The sequence below is a fragment of the Dermochelys coriacea genome, chromosome 1 (genome assembly GCF_009764565.3).
Source record: "Dermochelys coriacea isolate rDerCor1 chromosome 1, rDerCor1.pri.v4, whole genome shotgun sequence".
NCBI lineage: Eukaryota > Metazoa > Chordata > Testudines > Dermochelyidae > Dermochelys > Dermochelys coriacea.
Genome location: NC_050068.2, coordinates 200,500,875 through 200,506,724, shown reverse-complemented (window position 1 = coordinate 200,506,724; position 5,850 = coordinate 200,500,875). Strand labels below are relative to the sequence as shown.

The following is a 5,850-nucleotide window of genomic DNA, read 5'->3' as shown; positions in this document are numbered from 1 at the left end:
AGGGGGCGCTCTGGCGGGTCTGCGATGGCGGCGGGGAGGGACTCGCTCTCCTCGGCGGCGGCCCGACCTCTCACCCCGGCCGGGGCGATCGCTTCCGGGCGGGGCGGGGCGGCTCCTCCCCCTCCCCCCCCCCCCGCGGGCTGCCGAGCCGCGAGCGGGCGGCCCCCGGGCCCAGCGCGCCCCCCCCCCCCCCAGACTCTGCACCCCCCACATGGCGCGCGCCGCCCCTTCCCTGGCGAAGCCCCGTCACGGGCTGATGAGCTCGCCGGCGCTGAAGCGGATGAATGGAGAGGGGCAGGGCGGTTATTCACCTTTGTCTGCAATCGTGTGACTTCCTGCTTCGCTCAAACGTGGCGGGAGAACGGGTGTCCTTGTTAAAGAGCCGGCCGGCCGGCCTCCTTTCCCCCTCTCCGGGCAGAGGAGGCTCCCCCTCCAGAACCCGGCAAGGTCCGACTGCACAGCCCCGCTCATTTCTAAGATTAAACCGTAATAACGGGGAGGGAAGAGCCCCACCTTTCAGGCCTCCTTCCCCCTTGTAAAGATGAAGAAAAGCTCAGAGCCCCTTTGCAGTTCGTCTTCAAGCCACCTCGCCTCCGCCCTCCACAGCGCAAGCGGATTTCGGAGCAGCCCAGCCCAGCACGGCTCTGCTCGCAAACTGGGCAGCGGCACGTGAAAGAGGAGCCGTTTCCCCTTGAGCTGGCTCTTAAAGGACCTTCAGCTGTACCGTGCCACGTTGGGAGCGACTTCGACACTGAAGCAGACAACGCAAGTTTAAATGCACCCCAGAAAGGGGTTAGTAGGGATGGAAAGTCAGGGGGGCCGGGCAGAGGAGGAAGGCGGCATAAAAATGGGTTTTGGCTGTCTTTGCACTTAGTGCTTGTAATGCTCAATTTTAAAAATAGGAGGCAAAGATAAGTATGATAGAACCCCTCTCCCCTTGTTAATTTCCTGGCTGTCAACCCCATTGTGGGTGTCAGGATTTCTGTTTCTTTTATTCGAGAGGTTTTATTATGCATCATTGGGAGTTAGTGCACAGCCATGTCATCAATATAAAGGTTCATCTAGCCAATCAGAATATGGTTTTGGACCATCAGTGTTCCCAGCCAGACTCCCAATAATAAGGATAAGGCAGACCCTACAGTTTATCCATTTCAAATCAATGAAGGAGAAACAAGCTAGAGGTAGGCCTGTACTGGGTTTTTGGTAGCTACACAAATGTACCTGCACCAGTGCAAATGCACTGCCCCAGTGCAAAATGTGATTTGCACCAGCAGGCTTTCTCTGGTTTCAAATTAAAAACTCCAGTGCAGATAAAGGTTATAGTTACCAACCCAGTAATAAAGGAAACTGGAATTACTTGCTCTGATCACTAGGTGGCAATAAAGGGGCAGTCAGTTAAAGCGTGTTTTTTTTTTTTTTTTTTAGAAACACTCACTATAAATTACAGACAAACTGTTAAAAGTTTAATATTACACTTGCAAAGTTAACCACTCAAACGTAAAGAAATACCAGATTTACATTGCTTGTGCAACCATACTTTGCATATGTGCTTACCTTGTGCATATGCATTATGATACAGTTTTTATTTTGAGTACTTGTGGCACCTTAGAGACTAACAAATTTATTTGAGCATAAGCTTTCGTGAGCTACAGCATCCGATGAAGTGAGCTGTAGCTCGCAAAAGCTTATGCTCAAATAAATTTGTTAGTCTCTAAGGTGCCACAAGTACTCCTTTTCTTTTTGCGAATACAGACTAACACGGCTGCTACTCTGAAACCAGTCTTTATATTGTCTATCTTCGAATTTTATAGTCAAGTATCAGGGGGTAGCCGTGTTAGTCTGTATCCACAAAAACAACAAGGAATCCAGTGGCACCTTAAAGACTAACAGATTTATTTGAGCATAAGCTTTCGTGGGTAAAAACCTCACTTCTTCAGATGCATGGAGTGAAAGTTACAGATGCAGACATAAATATACTGACACATGAAGAGAAGGGAGTTACCTCACAAGTGGAGAACCAGTGTTGACAGGACCAATTCGATCAGGGTGGATGTAGTCCACTCCCAACAATAGATGAGGAGGTGTCAATTCCAGGAGAGACAAAGCTGCTTCTGTAATGAGCCAGCCACTCCCAGTCCCTATTCAAGCCCAAATGAATGGTGTTAAATTTGCAAATGAATTTTAGTTCTGCTGTTTCTCTTTGAAGTCTGTTTCTGAAGGGTTTTTTTGTTCAAGTATAACTACTTTCAAATCTGTTACAGAATGTCCAGGAAGATTGAAGTGTTCTCCCACTGGCTTTTGTGTGTTACCATTCCTGATGTCCGATTTGTGTCCATTCATTCTTTTACGTAGGGACTATCCGGTTTGGCTACTGTACATGGCAGAGCGGCATTGCTGGCAAATGATGGCATATATAACATTAGTAGACATGCAGGTGAATGAGCCTCTGATGGTATGGCTGATGGTGGTTGGGTCCTCTGATGGTGTCACTAGAGTAGATATGGGGACAGAGTAGGCAACGATGTTTGCTACAGGGATTGGTTCCTGGGTTAGTGTTTCTGTGGCGTGGTGTGGTGTGTAGTTGCTGGTGAGTATTTGCTTCAGGTTGGGGGGCTGTCTGTAAGCGAGGACTGGCCTGTCTCCCAAGGTCTGTGCGAGTGAGGGATTGTTTTCCAGGATAGGTTTTAGATTGTTGATAAGGTGCTGGAGACGTTTTAGCTGGGGGCTGTACATGACGGCCAGTGGTGTTCTGTTGTTTTTCTTATGGGGCCTGTCCTGTAGTAGGTGATTCCTGGGTACCCATCTCGCTCTGTCAATCTGTTTCCTCACTTCCCCAGGTGGGTATTGTAATTTTAAGAATGCTTGATAAAGATCTTGTAGGTGTTTGTCTCTGTCTGAGGGATTGGAGCAAATTCGGTTGTATCTTAGGGCTTGGCTGTAGACAATGGATGTGATCTGTCCTGGATGGAAGCTGGAGGCATGTAGGTAAGTATAGCAGTCAGAAGGTTTCAGATATAGGGTGGTGGCTATGTGACCATCCCTTATTTGCACTGTAGATCTCTTGTGTGGACTGGTCCAGGCTGAGGTTGATGGTGGGGTGGAAATTGTTGAAATTGTTGAGATTTATAGTGACACACATCACTGCAGTAGCTGAGCACCTTCCATGTAAAATCAATAGTAGCAAAGCCCCTCACTGACTTAAAAAATTTCTCCCGCTTGGGATCAAAAATCTGCTGCGTTAAGGGATTGTTGTTTTAAATGATATTTTCTGGTTTGGTTTTTTGGCTGGGGAAGGGGGAGGTTGGTAAGGGTTTGGAAACAAAATTATATCATCACATACTAAGTTTTCCACAGGGCCACTGCACAGAATGGACAGTGATCACTTAATGAGCACCCGTTCCATATTTTGTTTTCACCTTGTTGTTCAGTGTGTAGCCCCAGGCCTTATTTACTGTACACTGTTCAAACCCTGCTCAGAAGACAGAATTATTAATTTCCTCCTACAGTATCTGAGAGCTTCACAAACGTTATTTATCTTCACAAGGTGTTGTGGGGGGTATTATTCCCATTTTATGGAGGGGGAACTGAGGCATAGAGTGATTAAGGTCCAAAGTATCTCCTCATTTTAGTTGCTTGATCTAAGACACTTAGGGTCAGATTTTTCAGAGTATTTACCAATATATATTCAGACTCTGCTCCCATGGACTACACTTGCAGCTGTGATTGCTCCACACTGCAAATTAGACCTCAGGCTCTCAAGTCAGGCACCCAGAAAATGAGGAACACACAATTAGTGACCACTTGTGGAAAGGTTTCAGAGTAGCAGCCGCGTTAGTCTGTATTCGCAAAAAGAAAAGGAGTACTTGTGGCACCTTGGAGACTAACAAATTTATTTGAGCATAAGCTTTCGTGAGCTACAGCTCACTTCATCAGATGCATTGATGAAGTGAGCTGTAGCTCACAAAGCTTATGCTCAAATTTTAGTCTCCAAGGTGCCACAAGTACTTCCTTTTCACTTGTGGAAAGTTCAGTTTGAATTAATTGCCCAGCAGTACATGGGAACTCTGTGGCAGAGGCAAGGATAGAATTTGGGTCTCCAGGGCAGCAGTCATCTGCTTTAACCATGAGATCCTCCTTTTCTCTTCCTGCAAACCTCTGCTTCATTCAGTACACACCTGCCAAGTTTTGAAACACATGAGGTAGAGGTCTTATAGGCAAGTCTCCTGTACTACACAGCCCTGAGTCTTCCCCAAAGCAAGTCCATGCTGTGCACTGAATGAGGCAGGGGTTCTGTGGGGAAAAAAATAGTACTGTATGTGATCATGAATTTAAAGACTGGATCATAATGTGTATGCACAAGGGGGGCAAATTAAGGTAGCACAGACAACCTTCATTCTGGCATTCCTGTCTCTTCTCCATCTCTCGCTCCTTGATCCAGTCCCATTCTCCCTGCCTACCCTGACCCAGTCTCCACTCTTCAGGCTTCTCATCCCAGTCCCAGTCTCCTTGCTCACTTAGTCCTAGTTTCTCCTCTGGCAATGGTGCCAGTTAGGCAGGGGTGCAGTCCAACCCCCTCTCCCCACTTTTTTGTACTTGCTCAATGTTCTATGGGCCGCTGAGCTGGGGGGAAGGGGAGTCATTGGCCCTACCACTTTTATGGCCCTACCTCCTTACTAAGCCAGTACAGCTATTGCCAGAGCAGTCTGGAGTGTCACTCCAGCTATGTGATCGTAATGGCACTGAAATTTGACCCAGCCACCTCTCTGTACAGATGGAGGGGGCAGCCGATCCAAATATCGGTGAGGATCATTGTGACCTGGTGCATGGGGTCACAGTGCCACTGAAACTTGGCCCAGTTGCTTATCTGTCCAGACCAGTTTGGCTGGGCCAAGTGGTGTTAAAACCTGGTGCATAGTCTGTTCTTGTACAGCAGAGCTCAGGGGAGTTCTCCAAGAACTTGACTCTTGGTAGCACTGGCTCAAGGATCATGTGAGTAAGAGAGTGGGGAGAGTCCCTGGCTGAGGGAGACCCGGGATCCCTAGGGAGGTGGGGATGAACAGGGACTGAAACAGGGACCTTGCCAGGCTATCTGTGGAAAGCGCAGCAACTTCAATGTGATAAATGAACAGCAGTAAAATTTTCATAAGTGCCTATGTGAAAAAGGAGACTAAATCCCATTTTCAATGTGACTTAGGACTTGTCTACATGGGGAGTTATTTTACCCCTACCAAATTTCAAGTGCCTGCTTCAGAGTACGGGGACACTAGTGTTTCTCAAAGAAAAGGTCATTTGCAGAAATGGCTGGAGCATTTAGGGTGAAACTTAACAAATTTATTCAACCGAGGCAGACACTCAGCTTGGGAAATTTCAGCCCAAGTGGTTATAGTTTGGCAATTGAAGCAAAGCAACCGAAAACAGGGTCTTATAATGGGAAGTGTTGGGCAACCTTAAAATAGGTACAGCTATGAGCCCCTACAATAGTAGAAAACTGGGATATATATTACACTGAGCATACATTTGCATGTGCCAAAAATCACTGAGGCTATAGGTAGCTGCGTTGCTGAACTGTGCCAAAGCTGTTGAGAGAACCTATTCTGTGTTCTTCCCAGCAAGCCCAGGTGTACGTTAACAGAAAAGTGTTCTCTGTGGTAATGTAGGCCTTAGTGGATCAATGTGGGAGATCCATGAAAAGGTACATAGGGTGACCAGATAAAGTGCACAATGCCAGAATTCAAAAATAAAAGGCTGCACTTTCACGAATGAGCAAAATGGGAACTGCATTATCAGTATCCGCTACCAATACCAATATTGATAGTGTTTCTGTCCAATCTGTGCCCCTGGGTGACCCTG

The 5,850-nt window shown here is 47.1% G+C and overlaps 1 protein-coding gene across 1 annotated transcript in view; it reads left to right on the top strand.

Moving 5' to 3' along the window:
• Nucleotides 1-266: 266 nt before the first annotated feature.
• The window catches only part of CD200R1 (CD200 receptor 1), a 53,361-nt gene continuing 47,777 nt past the window's right edge, over nt 267-5,850 (top strand). The window contains exon 1 of the mRNA XM_038390971.2: nt 267-792. The gene's annotated coding sequence lies outside the window, so the exon portion shown is untranslated. The remainder of the gene's footprint in view (nt 793-5,850) is intronic.